Genomic DNA, 16264 nt, shown 5'->3' with positions numbered 1-16264 from the left:
GCGCTGCCCGTGGGAGTGGCAGAGTCAGAATCATTGGTGACCTTTACGCGGCAATTGGATAGGTACATGGATGGGTGCTTAAGCTAGGACAAATGTTTGGCACAACATCGTGGGCCGAAGGGCCTGTTATGTGCTGTACTGTTCTATGTTCTATGTTCTAGAATTAGACAGGGTAGATGCAGGGAGGATATTCCCGATGGTGAGTGCGTCCAGAGGGATCACTGTCTGAGGAGTCGGTGTAGACCATTCAGGATGGAGATGAGGAAACATTTATACACCCAAACAGTGGTGACCCTGTATAATTCATTACCACAGGAAGTAGTTGATGCTAAAACTTGAATGTATTGAAGAGGCAGTTAGATGTAGCACTTGGGGAAATGGGATCAAAGGTTATGGAGAGAAAGCAGGATAAGGCTATTGAGTTGGAAAATCAGCCATGATTGTGATGAATGGTGGAGGAGATATGATGCAGAGCTGGGGTGAGGAGTGGCAGATGGAGTTCAACCCTGTCAAAGGTTATGGAGAGAAAGCAGGATAAGGCTATTGAGTTGGAAAATCAGCCATGATTGTGATGAATGGTGGAGGACGCTCGACAGACTGAATGGCCTCCTCCTGTTCCTATCTTCTCTGTTTCTATGAAAGTGTCATTGATGATGAGGCTATAGCCTACAGCATATGGACTGCAGCTGTTCAAGAAGACAGCTTACCAAAATCTCTCAAGGGCAGGTAGGGATGTGTAATAAATGCTGCCCAGCCAGTGATGACCATGTCTCACAAATGAATAAAAAACTTACATGCCTCAATTAGATCTCCTCTTATTTTTCTGAACTCCAGAGAGTATAGGCCTAAACTACTCAAGTTCCCTTCACCCCTCACCTCAGGAAGGAATGTCCTCTGAACTAGCTCAAGTGCAACTAATCCCTTCTCAAGTAAGGGAATCAAAACTGTAAACAATACTTTAGGTACAGTCTCACTCTTGCCTTGTATATTCACAACAACACCTGCCTACTTTTATACTCTATTCCTTTAGCAATAAATTTTAGTCAAAACCTTATTTCATACTGTACCTGCATATTAATTATCTGTGATTCATGCACGAGGACACTCAAATCCCTCTATACCTGACTTTTCTGAAGTTTATTTCCATTAAATAATAAGTTGTCTTTCTATTCTTCTGACCAAAATAGCTAACCTCAGACTAACATGTTAATCTCCATTTGTCAAATTTTGGTTCATTTACCTAACTTGATTTGTATCCATTTGTAAGTTTCATTTTTTAAATTTTTAATTTGTTTTTTGATCTATTTTAGTGTTCATCTGCAAATTTGGCTGTAGTACCTTCTATCCTGACATCCATGTCTTTAGGATAGATTGTAAATAGTTGGACCTCGAAGACTAAACCCTGTGGCACCCCACTCGTTACATCTTGCCTACCAAAAAAAGACCCATTTATCTTTGCTTACTGTAGGTTAGCCAATCCTCTGTCTAAACTAATAAATTATACCCAACATCATGTGAACTCATGGGTATTATCCTTCTGTTTGGTATTTTATCTAATGCCTTCTTGAAATCCAGAGCTGAAAATGTGTTGCTGGAAAAGCGCAGCAGGTCAGGCAGCATCCAAGGAACAGAAGAATCGACGTTTCGGGCATAAGCCCTTCTTCAGGAAGAAGGGCTTATGCCCGAAACGTCGATTCTCCTTTTCCCTGGATACTGCCTGACCTGCTGCGCTTTTCCAGCAACACATTTTCAGCTCTGATCTCCAGCATCTGCAGTCCTCACTTTCACCTTCTTGAAATCCAGCCAACCTACATCTACAAAATCCCCATTATCAACTTTGCTTGTTATATCTTGAAAGAACTCCAGCAAATTAGTCAAATATGACATGCCTTCATTAAGCCATATTAGCTCTGGTGGATTGTCTTTTGACTTTCCAAATGTCTGGTTGCTACTTTCTTAATAAATGGATTCCAACAATTTTCCAACAATACATTAAACTAACTGGTGTATCATTTCCCACTTTCTGCCTCCCTCCCTTTTTGAATAAAGATTATTCCATCTCTCATTTTTCTGTCCATCAAATAATTTTCAGTCCGTGTGAATATGTGGTATTAACATTTTTCCAATTTACTGAAACCTTTCCTGCAGCCAGGACTATTACAACAAGTGATTCTGCGATCTCTGCTGCCAATTCCTTTCATACTCTAGGATTTAGGCCAACGGGCCCTTGCTTTCAATCCCAATTAAGACGCACAAGCCAATCTAGAAATAGAAAGAAATGAAGTGTTGAGTGGTAAGGAGGCATTTAGGTGGATTTTACAGGTAAAGATATAATACCAGAGAAATTTATTGGCACTTAAACTTAATAAATCCTCTGGACTTGTTTCAGAGATAACGGATCCTTTGGTTTTAACCATCCAGCATACTCTCAATGCTGAACAATTATCTTGGACAGAAACATAATAAATGTATCCTTTTATTTAAAACGGGAGAAAAATCATGGAACTATAGGCCAGTTAACCTGTCGTTCCACACATGTCATTTACTGTATCCATTGTTCCCAATGCAGTTTCCTCTACATTGGGGAGACACGATGCCTCCTTGCAGAGCGCTTCAGAAAAACATCTCTGGGGCACCTGCACCAACCAAACCCACTACCCCTCCCACTCCGTCAAGGACATGCAGGTCCTGGGTCTCCCCCAGCACCATACCCTAACCATCTGACGCCTGGAGGAAGAACGCATCATCTTCCGCCTCGGGATCCTCCAACTCCACAGCATCAATGTGGATTTCACCAGTTTCCTCATTTTCCCTCCTTCCACTTTATCCCAGTTCCAACCTTCCAACTCGACACTGTCTTCATGACCTGTCCCACCTGTCAATCTTCCTTCCCACCTATCCACACCACCCTCCTCTCCGACCAATCACCATTACCCCCTCCTCCATCCACCTAACGCACTTTCAGCTACCTACCCCCATCCCCTTCCTATTTATCTCACCACCTCCTCGGCTCACAGCTTCATTCCTGATGAAGGTCTTTTGCCCCAAAAATCGTTTCTCCTGTTCCTTGGATGCTGCCTGTACTGTTGTGCTTTTTCAGCACTACACTCTCGATAATTAACCTGACATTATGGTAGGAAATTGTGAGAATCTATTGTTAAGGATGGGTAATAGAACACTGGAAGAATCATAATATGAAGCATTAACATGGATTTATGTTAAAGAAGCAATGTTTGACAAATCTGTGTGTTTTTTAAAAAAACTGATAACTAGAAGAGCATATAACGAGAAACTAATGGAGACAGTGCATTTGGATTTTCAGAAAACATTCAACACAATATCACACAAGATTATTATCCAAAATTAAGGCTCATGGGATTGGTGTAATATATTCATGTGAATTGAAAATTGTTTTGCAAACTAAAAACTGAGAGATGAAATAATCAGGCTTGGCAGACTGTAACTAGTCCTGCACTGCAAAGATCAGCCCTTAGGATTCAGCTATTTTCAATCAATATCAATCATTTAAATGGTGGAATTACATCTAATATATCCAAATTTGCTGATGAGATAAAGTTAGATGTAGCAGTAAGATGAGAGAAAACAAAAAGACTTAAGAACATAGTAAGTGCGGGATGCTGTGAAATTGTTTATTTTGGACAGAAATGTAGAAAAGCAGAGTTCTTTCTTTAAATCATGGGAGGCTGGAGAATGTTGGTACTCAGAAAGAACTGCGTCTGTATGTGAATAACAGAAGGTACAGCAAGGAATCACAAAAAAAAATGCACTTACACATCAGTGGTTATTAAACAGAGATTGGAGAATTATAGTGTAGAAATTGTAACGCGATCATTTAGGGCCTTGGTGAGATCCCACCTGGAGTATTATGTATAAGTTTTGATACATAATATCTAAGAAAGTACATACTGGCCTTCAGGATAGAGTAACAAAGTTTTACTGGACTGATATCTGGGATGAGAAGATTATTCTGTGAAGAGAAATTGAGTGGACTGAGCAAACATTCTTTGCACGTTTAAAGAATGAGAAGTGTTTTTAGTGAAATATGTTAGAGTAGTAAAAATGTACCATCGATCTTTGAGAAGAATTGTGGCTCAGGTTGATGATAAGTATGTAAGTTCACTCACTGAGCTGGAAGGTTTGTTTTCAGACGTTTCCTCACCTGAATAGGAAGGTTTTGGAGGGATATGGGTTGGGATATCTGGTCAGCATGGCTAGGTTGGACCGTGCTGTACATTTCTATGCCTCTATGACTAGGTAACATCATCAGCGAGAGTTTCCGGTGAGGCGCTGGTGGTATGTCCCACCTCTCTATTTATAGATCTTGGTTTCTTAAGGTGGGTGATGTCATTTCCAGTTCTTTTTTTCAAGGGAAGGTAGATAGAATCTAAATTGATGTGTTTATTGATGGAGTTCTGGTTAGAATGCCATGCCTGTAAGAATTCACGTGCATGTCTTTGTTTCGTCTATCCTAGGATATGTGTGTTGTCCCAGTCAAAATAGTGTCCTTCTTTGTCTGTATGTATGGAAACTAGTGATAGTGGATTGCGTCTTTAGGTGGCCAGTTGGTGTTCATGTATCCTAGTGACAAGTTTCCTGCTTGTTTGTCCGATGTAGTTTTTTTTCACAGTTCTTGTATCATATTTTGTAAAGGATGCTACTTTTGTTGGTAGTAGCTAATGGATCCTTTAGGTTCATTAGTCACTGTTTAAGTGTGTTGGTAGATTTGTGGGCTACCATGATGTCAAGGGGTCTGAGTAGTCTGGAAGTTATTTCTGATATGTCTTTAATGCAAGGTAATATGGCTATAGTTTTTGGTTGTGTTGTGTCTGCTTGTTTGGGTTTGTTTCTGAGGAATCAATGGATTGTATTTATTGGGTACCCGTTTTTTTAAACATTGCATATTTTTTTCTTCTGCTGTTTGTCGTTCTTGGGTGCTGCAGTGTAATGTAGTTTCTTGATATAATGTCTTGATGCAGCTCCTTGATATGTCTTGATGAGAGTGTTGGGATGATTGCTTCTGAAGTTAAGTATTTGGTCCATGTGTGTTGGTTTTCTGTAGATGCTAGTTTGAAGTTCTCCATTAACTGTGTGTTTCACTGTCACGTCTAGGAATGGGAGTCTGTTGTCGTTCTCCTTCTCTTTTGTGAATTTTATGCCTGTCAGGATATTGTTGATGATGTTGTAGGTTCCTTCTAATTTATTCAGTTTTGTGATGATAAAGATGTCATCCACGTAGCGGACCCAAAGTTTGGGTTGGATGATGGGAGGGCAGCTTGTTCAAGTATCTGCATTACTAGCTTGAGGATGTTGTGTCTGCTGATGTGGTTGGTACTGTCTCTCATTCTTTCTAACAGGATGTAAAAAATCAGAAGAATTAAGCAGGACAGACTTCTAAAATATGAAACCAGATGGATCCAGCACACCATGCTTCTACGGATGACCAAAAATACACAAAGTGGGGCTCCCTCAGACCCATAGTCACTCTACCTGGCACACCAACATACAGACTAACCTAGGAACTCCACCAAAAACTAAAACACCTCATTGAAGATTCACACCACTCCATTCACTCCACTCAAGAATTCCTGAACACCATCAAAGACACCAAGATAGAAGAGGTCAAAATAATGGTGTCCTTTGACGTTACAGCCCTTTTCACATCAATTAACATCAACCTGGCCAAAGAAACACTGGCATCGCTACTGGGAAAACCAGGACCACAAACACCAGACAGCACCAACCCCATTAGCAAAGACAACATCCTCAAGCTAGTGGACTTGTACCTCACCGCCCACATCACATTCAATAACAAAACCTACAAACAAGTCAACGGAACACCTATGAGGTCAAAGCAGAAGCAGTAATGCAGAGACTTGAACAAGCTGCCCTTCCATCTATCCAATCGAAACTTTGGGTCTGCTATGTGGATGACATCTTTGTCATCACAAAATGGAACGAAGTAGAGGAAACCTACAACACCATCAACAATATCCTGTCAGGCATAAAATTCACAAAAGAGGAGGAGAACGATGATAGACTCCCATTCCTAGACATGACAGTTGAATGCACAGTTGACGGAGAGCTTCAAACCAGTGTCCACAGAAAAACAATACACACGGGTCAAATAATTAACTTCAGAAGCAATCATCCCAACTCCCACAAACGGAGCTGCATCAAGACATTGTTTCAACAAGCTACATCACACTGCAGCACCCAAGAACTACAAACAGCAGAAGAAATATATCTCAACAATGTTTTCAAGAAAGTGGGTACTCAAGATGCACAATCCGCCAATTCGTCAGAAACAAACCCAAACAAGCAAACACAACACAACCAAAAACTATAGCCACATTACCTTACATCAAAGACATATCAGAAATGACTTCCAGACTACTCAGACCCCTTGGCATCATGGTAGCTTACAAAGCTACCAACACACTTAAACAGCGACTAATGAACCTAAAGGATCCATTAGATACTACCAGCCAAAAGTAACGTCATATACAAAGTACCATGCAAGAACTGTAAAAAACACTACATTGGACAAACTAGCAGGAAACTTGCTACCAGAATACATGAACACCAACTGGCCATCAAAAGACACCACCCACTCTCACTAGTTTCTATACATATAGACAAAGAAGGACACCACTTTGACTGGGACAACAAACACATCCTAGGACAAGCAAAATAGACATGCACGAGAATTTTTAGAGGCATGGAATTCTAACCAGAACTTCATCAATGAACGCATCAACCTAGATCCCATTGACCTTCCTTTGAAAAAAAGAACCGGAAATGACATCACCCACCTGAGGAAACCAAGGTCTATAAATAGAGGCGGGACATACCACCAGCGCCTCACTGGAGACTCTCACTGATGATATTACCCAGTCATGGTGATGAAACATCTGAAAGCAAACCTTCCAGCTCAGTGAGCTAACTTACAGACGTATGTACCATCAATATTTGAGTTACTTCATCTTATGTTTAACATCTGGGAACTTTCATGGGATGCAAAGGAGATCATAATTGTGAAAGGGAGTCAGGGGCAATCAATGTATAAGGTAGGGGTGAGGAAATCATAGTGCATTGAGTAACATGGGTCACTGCAAGGCAGAGAAGGTGAGGTCATGGTCATAACCTCCCTGACTTTGATGTGGGACAGTACAGTATGATGTTTGTCTATATTAAATTATGGGCTACCCTAGGCATTGAGGAAGAAGAAGCACTCCATTAGACATGGCTCTAAGTTGGAATGCTACAAAGCATGGGTAACTTCCATAGCTTGATTCTTAAAAAAGTAATACATTTATGAATGTGTCCTTTTATTTGCAACTAAGTGTCGACTGCGCCATCTACATTCCCTGAGAAATGATTAGTTTTGGTTCCTGCTGCACTATATGTCCAGTGAAGGCCAACACATGACCAACAGCTCCTGACTGGCTGCACAGCTGGGCTTTAAAAATGACGCTTCTGCTGGTGAATCCTGGGAGTTCACAGTAACGATGAATACCCACACTTCTGACAAGAGGGAAGAGGGGATGAAATGGGCATCACAAAGATGTGTTACATGGGTAACGAGATGGATTTGAAGAATGGGAAAAGAAGTCTTGCTGGGGCTCATGAAAGGAAATCCTCCACAGAACTCACCACAATTGACATTTATCCAATTTGTGGTAAACATTCAGCCCAGTATTTCAGTTCAAGATACTATAACAATCACCTCAGGTGCTCTGTTGTGCCTGAAACAGCCATTGAGAATCAACCCCAGTGTGCCTAATTCACAACTGAATTGAAATAATTGATTATGAATTTAATAAAAATACCTTTAGAATGGAATTACAGGTTTATTCAAAGTACACAAATCAGTTTTTAAGAAAGTTAAATATTTTTAATATTCAAAATTGCCAAGTAACCCAGGTCTACTTCTAAAAGAGACTTTATTTTAAGAGCTTTCATGATGTGGACATGTCGGTGTTGATCTGAGATGGACAAAGTCAGAAGTCATGTGACTCTGATAGCTTGCAATTTCAAAGGAACCAGTTGGACTATAACCTGGTGTCATGTGACTTCTGACTTAAGAGGTTCCATGAAGGGCTGGAAGTGGACAAAATTAATGGGCACCTGCTTTCCTTATTGGTTTGATCCAGGGCTTGACCAGATTTCCAGACAGCAATGGTTTCCAGTATAATCAATACATAAAATTGTTAAAACTTAATTTGTACTGGACAGAACTTGTGCTAGGAATTTCTCCATCAGAATATCATTTTTGCTTGCTTGTTATTTTGCAGGGTACCATTGTATTCAGCCAGTATAATCTAGTAGGAGCTAAACATAGCAATGTAACTTTACATTCTTCACTTTTTATTGTGTGCTGTATTGAGAATTCTTTCTTGTGTCAAGTATCACCAAAACATATAGCATATTATCAATAGCCACTAAACTGAACATATAGCTGTACTTAGCTTGACACAAATGTGTTTTGATAGTGTTAAGTGGGCTCACTTTAAATAATGAAAGCAGAATTTAATTGATTTTAAATCTATCCGAACAGACAGCACGTGAACTGTTAACTGATAGGCTTGCCCCCATCATAGTTTTAAAAAGTAATCTCAAAGTCTGTGTAGGAATTGAGTTGGATGCAATTAAGTGAAGGAGGTGGGGTGCGTCTGAAACATTTTTTGCCATATTTGAGTGTGCTGAAGTTGTGTGAAATCAGAGCTGGGAAGTTCAGGGATGAGATTAGAAACATGTCTCCACAAAACCTGTTGGGGAAATGAAGAACTCTCATTCCCCAAAAAGCTGCTGACTTTATGTCTACTGAACATTTCAAACTGAAACTCAGAAATGTTTGTTAAGATTATGAATTGAATTAGCTTTATTGTCACATGAAAAATTTATAAGTTGCCACTTATGGCGCCAACTTAGGTTCAAAGGCACCCAGTTACAGATTCTAGAGTATAAATTCTGAGGGACAAAAACAAAATATAAAGTCCAGCATTACAGACCTTCAAAAGTACAAAATCACAGTAAAAAAATAAAGAAATAAAATGTTCGGAATAACAGCTCCTCCCCGGCAGTATAATAATAAAAAAAGAAATTATTTTAAAAATGAGAAATTAGTTCATTTCATGGCCCTGGGCTCAAGGAACTGACAACACACCCAGTTAGAATCCAAGCCGGACTCCCATGATGCCGAAGAAAAGCTGAATGGAGTTACAGACTAGCGTCAAAGCCACCACAAGGAAACCCAGACCAATGCCGATGAAAACCACCACCAAAGCCAGTCATTGGAATCCTGCGCCTGGGCCTATGGAAGGACCATGGAACCATGTCGTGTAAATGGCACTCAAATACAGATCAGCCCTAACCAAACTGAATGCCGGATCAGACCTGAGGGGCTGAATGGCTTTTTTCTCTTCTGTGTTTGAAGTGTCTCTCCATGTGGCGGAGAGCCATACTTTGTTAATGTGAGGGGTGAGACTGTGTGCTGGGGGATAGGGTCACACAGTTTTTGTACTCAGTCCTGACTGAAGAGCAGACAGTCATGTTTCGTGCTGCTTTCCTTTCTTTTAAACTATTGAACAATTTGATTGACAAATGCACAAGTCAGACTTATCTGCCACACAGTTGCTCCAATTGGTTGCTTTCTTTTGTACCGAGGGCTCTTCTGGAGTTTCAGGTGGATGGTACAGCTTTTGTTCCAGCAGTACACACAGATGAATGTTTTCAATTGAGTAGATATGAGAGCTGAATCGCTGTGTTTCTTTGTTGCACAGAAACAGTGCAGTTAAAGTGACGTAGCCTGACCACCCCCTGTTGCTCAATGACTCTTTATGAACTTACCAGCAGCTGTCATGCGAGCACTGTTGAACACATTTTCTTTGTTCATTATAAATGGATCATATTTTCAAAAAGATCTTCTTATCGGCACTGAATCAATTGAGTTTAGGTCGTGTTTTATTTTCTGAAGGAGTTGGCACTAGTGCACACCGATCCAGTTAACAACGATAATCAAAATATACTTCTACTTGGTGTCTTATAAAAGTGAGAGGTGGGAAAGTGTTCAGAATGCTCATAGTACATGCTGCTTCAAAGGTAATTGTATTATGGCAGTGTGCAGCCCGAAAGCTTAATCATCATGTCCCATAAAGCTAAAGGAAATTCTGCCATAAGACACACAAAATGTTTAACACCTTCACTGTATCACAGCCTGGCTGATTCAGATCCGAGTGCTGAGAACGATGAATAGAAAATAGTACATGTTTCAACCCAGCATAGCGATAAGGAGTAAGTGCATATCTTTAATCAGCATTTCCTGGGCAGTATTGTGTGGGAAAATTGGCATTAAAGTACAGATATTTTCTCACTGTTTATAACAAGCCTTAAGAAAAAACATTAAGGGTAAAGTTACCCTTCATTGCACTTTCCATGACCTCTGGATATCCCAGTCACTCCCAGTGAATTAAAGACATTTTTAAAAGTGCAGTAATGGATGCAGTGTAGGAAACATGGTTTGTGCACAGCGAAGTCTGATAAACAGCAGTGCAACAACGACCAGATAATTTGATTGTAGTTATGGTGCTTTCGGATAAATATTGGTGACAACATCAGATAAAAATAATCTCATCTCTGTTAAAATAATGCCAAGGGTTCTTTCTCATCCACAAGAGAGCGTGAATGAGACCTTGCCTTAATGCGTCATCGAATAGTGGAGTGCAATGGTTAGTGGAGTATCATACTGAATGCTGTGTTCAAGTTTCTGGAGCATGTTTTATTTATGATTTTGAAGTTAATAAAAACACTGAGAGCATTCCATGATCACAATGTTCAATTCCCTCAGAGCCACATAGATGTGGGGCTGAACGGAATGCATCTCACAATGCAACAAATAAACCACAAGCAAGCAACATTTCTTTTAAAGTGACAACACAGCTATCTTCAAAGTACAGAAAAATGCATCAAATAAGCAGCATGTAACAAAGAGAAATTGATGTATTGGTGATGGCATCCATTATGATATGAGCTTATCAATGGCCAAAATTAGGCAGGCATCATTTGTGATGAAAATTTTGGTTCTTCGCTGACGATGGGACAGAATATACTCAGCAGGTGTTCTTAAGGACATTGTTGATATGTAATCCTTCTGCAAAGTTTTGCCTATAGGTGACCCATGTGTCAGTTCCATTTCTGCTCTGTGTGATGATTAATGGACTCCAGGATTAATATGGCTCAGAGCTTTGATTTTTCATTTTGTGTGTGTGTGTGTACGGTGAAGAACTCTGCTTCAGCTTGAAATAGGTTATGAGATGTCCTCTGAAGAGCATAAAAAAAAAATTCACAATGCAGCTGTGCTGAACTCTATAATCTAGGACTTTGCAGGATTATTTATTTTCTGCTAAACATTGGAATCCTCGGACGTAAGTAAGGACATCTCAACCCCGTTGAACCATGAAGCAAATACAGAAATGTTAATCAAAATCAAATGTAAAAGAAATAAGATATCTGGAAACAAGTGCCTCAGTGAGATGAATGTGAAATAATGTTGACATTTCCAGTTTGTTGTTGAAGAAATGAAATGTCATGTTATTGTAGCTCTTTCTGTTGGCAAATTTCTTCTTGCACAGAATAATTAAATCGTGTTATTGTTATTTGTGTGTGTACATGAGAGAGAGAGAGAGAGAGAGAGAGAAAGAAAGAGAGATGTTGGTAGCTTCTATTCAGTTACTAAGGTTGTGCCCACAGCAGCATGTAATTGTTGGTGTGCACTGAACATCATTATTAATCTACCAGAATGCCAGCCTTCTCTCCCAGTGAGCCAAGCATTATTAGATGATGCGGAAGCACCCTGATAGCCCATCACTGTATGCTTTATAATTGCCTTTTGTGCCCTTACTGATAGACCTCTTCTCCTTATCACTATTGAGTGTGCTGTCGAATATCTGTGGAGTCACACAAAGCTGATCATATTGATTTTGTTTGTGTTGATTATCCATGTTTCAGTTCACAAGTCACCATCAAACATAGCCAGCAATCTTACAGATTAGTCTCTTGTCAATGAAATGTGGGGGTCACAAGCATCCTTAAACTACTCTAGATGCATTTTCATCATTAGCATGTTTTTTTATTAAGGAGAAAGTGAGGTCTGCAGATGCTGGAGATCAGAGCTGAAAATGTGTTGCTGGAACAGCGCAGCAGGTCAGGCAGCATCCAGGGAACAGGAGAATCGACGTTTCGGGCATAAACCCTTCTTCAGGAAGGGTATTTTTTATTAACCCTGTCTTACAGATATAAATATACATTGTTAACACTCGTTCTATCTTACATTTTAAGTGCCAGTGAAAGTTATTGTTTGTTTCTGCACAATGTCTGTTAAACACACTGTGAGGAATCTTAATTTTGGGCAACATCATAAAGTTGCATTAGTTACCTATTATATGCTGCACCAATCAACCAGGTTGTTTATCAGGAAACAAGTCAATACTATGTAATGTTAACATTATCCCCAGTCTTTCGTTAAAAAAAATTATGACTTGGAGGTGCCCATGTTGGACTGGGGTGGACAAAGTTAAAAATCACACAACACCAAGTTATAGTCCAAAAGGTTTATTTGGAGGACCTAGTTTTCGAAGCACTGCTTCTTTATCAGGTGATGATGATCACCCCCTGATGAAGAAACAGCGCTTCGAAAACTAGGTCCTCCAAATAAACCTGTTGGACTGTAACCTGGTGTTTTGTGATGTTTAACGTTAAAAAGACAACTGACCTGGTCTCCTATTTGTTATTTGACAATTCACCACTAGATGGTACATGTGAGATGGTCCTGCTCTGTCCCTTTCCCTCTGTTTGAATTCACTTACTTAGCACCATTCCTCAGGGAGTGGTTCAGATAAGGGCCCAGCTTTCTTGAAACCCTGGGCGTTTACCTTAATTGAAGCAGAATACACAGAGGAATGAAGCAGCAACTAGAATTAAAACTGCTGCTTCTCTTTTGTATTTGATTCTCAAGAGTTACAATTGCTGAGTAGAAGTGATAAAGTGTCTAAGCTGAAGCAAAGGTGGTTTAACAATGAAGTAAAGCAGAATGTGAAAAGATGAAATTTCAAATTTCCAGCTGTCACATATCAATTCACAGTAGCTCAGTGGTCAGCTCTGCTGCCTCACAGCATCAGGGACTCTGGTTTTATTCCACCCGCAGGCGTCTGTCTGTGTGAAGTTAGCACATTCTCCCCATGTCTGTGTGGGTTTCCTCTGGGTGCCCCGGTTTCCTCCCACAGTCCAAAGATGTGCAGGTTAAATGGATTGGCCACGATAAATTATCTGATAGTGTCCAGGGATGTGTGGGTTAGGTGGGTCAGCCATGGGAAATGCAGTGTTACGGAGGTGGGGCTGGATAGAATGCTCTATGAAGGGTCGGTGCAGGCTGAATGAGCTGAATGCATGCTTTCTGCACTGTAGGAATTCTATCTCTGTTTACATTCAAAGCGAAAGCTAGGAAGCTAAATAATTGAACAGAAAATTTGATATGTGAACATTGTGTAATTCTCCACTTAAGTGCATCTGCGCAGCCTTTCTATATTGTTAGTAATAATAATGACCAGTGCATTTGATACAACTTATATTGGAGTTAAGGTTTTGAAAGAAAATGCACTTTGGAATGACTCTCCATTTCCTTCGTGCTCTCAAAGTGTTGTTTACTAAGCTTTGAACAAGTCGACACTTGAGTTTTATTATTGTCCATATAGGATAAGGTTTGATTTTGACCTTGCCATAACAAGGGACTGAAGGGTGGGTTAGCGTGATGGCTAGGCAATAACCACTGGGCTTTTGATTTATTCATTACCTGCACCCATTTTAACCCTGTGGTTATTGGCTGTTTGAAGACCATTCACCGCCTGTGGGCAGGGCTCATTGATACTGATATATCAGCATTTGATGATATCATTTAACCTCAATCAGATTGTAACATCCAAGTGCAACCGTGGTATTAAATACTTGGGACTTCCAGCAATTTATGGCTGGCAGAATTAAGGCCAGAAAAGACATAGGTAACGATGACCTTATCTAAGTATTTCCTGTGGCTCAGGACAAGTGGGAATTAGGTGACAGGCTGAGCTGGTATAATAGCTTTTTAATGTCAGGCAATGGACTTCTTTTCAGGAGATCTGTCTGGACACCTCAGACTGCACCAGGACTGAGATGTCCAAGGGTATTTTCAGTGACTTACAAATTGTTCGTTTTAAAGTTGTTATGGGGATATTCAAATCTTGATGGACCCTGTCTGAAATGCAGTAAAGGACAGTTTGCAGGAAAGAATGTTTTTCGAGTCACGGACGCCCTTCACTCAGGAAGGGATTTAATGTAGAAGCTTAGTTACAGGCAGCTATAAGCCCTCGGAGTTGATCATCCTGATCTGATGCATAGCTGAATTGTTGTCCAGGAACAGAAAATACCTGGTGGTGTACAGAAATAGTACAATTCTCATGGCTGGCAGCAAGATGATGGATTTTTTCTATTTTGTGATGAGGCAGAACCATTCTCAAAACAAACAGGGGATACAACACCTGTGGGATAAGCATCTGATTGGGTCACTTACAGTCTAGAACTAGGGAATATCAGACTGGAAGAAACACAATTAGAGCATGAAGAGAGTAGCACTTGATTTTAAATTCTGGAATAGATTTAGGCCAACTGAATTGAACCAGACATCTGACTTTCACACAGATTTAGAGCTAATAGCTTGCCACAAATTCACCTTTGTACAATATAACCTCAGCGTACAAAGCTGGCCCAATGCCTGAGACATTGTTTTGTTACAAAGTAAATTGATTAAATCTAATAAATAGCTTATTATTATTTCAGAAAATCGAAGCAGGAAAGGAAGCATTCTGAGAAGGGAAACAACCCTTTTGTGCAATGAAGACAATGGAATTTTATCTGAAATTTAAACAGCATTTGATTTGTACTTTATATCCAGTCATTTTTCTCATCAGAATGTTTGATATTAAGAATCACAAAATTAGTCCTGCCCTGTAAATGACCGGCTGACCAAAAGCTGACAGAGAGAATAAAACTTGCAGGTCCACTGACTGGAAGAGGTTTATTTGGAAGCACTAGCTTGCGGAGAACTGCTCCTTCATCAGGTGGTTGTGGAGTATAAGATTGTAAGACACAGAATTTGTAGCAAAAGTTTACAGTTTGATGTAACTGAAATTATATATTTAAAAAAATATATAATTTCAGTTCCATCACACAGTAAAACAGTTGCTATAAATTCTGTGTCTTACAATCTTATACTCCACAACCACCTGATGAAGGAGCAGTGCTCCGAAAGCTAGTGCTTCCAAATAAACCTGTTGGACTATAATCTGGTGTTGTGTGATTTTTAACTTTGTACACCCCAATCTAACACCGCCACCTCCAAATCATGACTGGAAGAAGACAGACCCAAAAACCTTAGATTTTTATTACCCATTCATTTTAAGTGTTAGTGAATCAGCAAATATAGGCTCATGAGTTCCATTCAATATTCTTTATGTGCACATGCTGTGAAGTACAGGAATATGGGATTGTGTCCCAGTGCTTTATGAAAGTTGCAATCAATGGAAGATCTTCAAAGAGGGAAAGAGGAATTGTGTCCAATTAAATATTAAAAGTAACTTATTTGGAACAATTGAAAAGCATCGTGAAATATTCTTGCTATGCATATGATTGTTAACACAAGATATCAAAGATCTGTTGACATTCTTAAGGCAGCTGTAATGGAATGTTAAAGTTTGGCTTCATGTTTCAAAGAAATTTGCCTTCCATTGCTATGAATGAATTCTGTCTTCCTTTCTGTCAGGCAGATGCTTAGCAGTTAGCTTCTGGAGAGGAAATACACTAAAGAGAAAACTATTACAAGAAACTTAATAAAGGGAAATATGAGGATCAAATATAGTTGTTATTGTGTGCAGTTGCGCTGGTCAGGTTTAGTGCATGGGTGTGTGTGTGTACTGGTACACAGGGGTTGGTTTAGCTCAGTTAGCTGGATGGTCAGTTTGCAAAGCAGTGTGATGCCAACCATGTGGATTCAATCCCCATCATTAGCTGCAGTTACCATTAAAGGATTCTCCTTCACAACCATTCCCCTTGCCTGAGGTGTAGTGGCTTTTAAATCACCACCCAGTTGTTTATCTGTCATGAGAGAGTAGTCTTATGGACTGGTAAGAATATGGTGACTTGACCTGTCATATGTGGG

At 39.9% G+C, this 16264-nt stretch overlaps 1 long non-coding RNA gene across 1 annotated transcript in view; it reads right to left on the bottom strand.

Annotated features, from left to right (window-relative positions):
* The window catches only part of LOC122550446, an 18562-nt gene extending 16041 nt beyond the window's left edge, over nucleotides 1-2521 (bottom strand). Inside the window, exon 1 of the long non-coding RNA XR_006311856.1 lies at nucleotides 2138-2521. This is a non-coding gene — a long non-coding RNA (uncharacterized LOC122550446). The remainder of the gene's footprint in view (nucleotides 1-2137) is intronic.
* Nucleotides 2522-16264: the final 13743 nt, after the last annotated feature.

This window comes from Chiloscyllium plagiosum, chromosome 6, assembly GCF_004010195.1.
Source record: "Chiloscyllium plagiosum isolate BGI_BamShark_2017 chromosome 6, ASM401019v2, whole genome shotgun sequence".
Taxonomy (NCBI): Eukaryota; Metazoa; Chordata; class Chondrichthyes; order Orectolobiformes; family Hemiscylliidae; genus Chiloscyllium; species Chiloscyllium plagiosum.
Note: the sequence above shows the minus strand (reverse complement) of the source record. Positions and strands in the feature narration are given on the sequence as shown.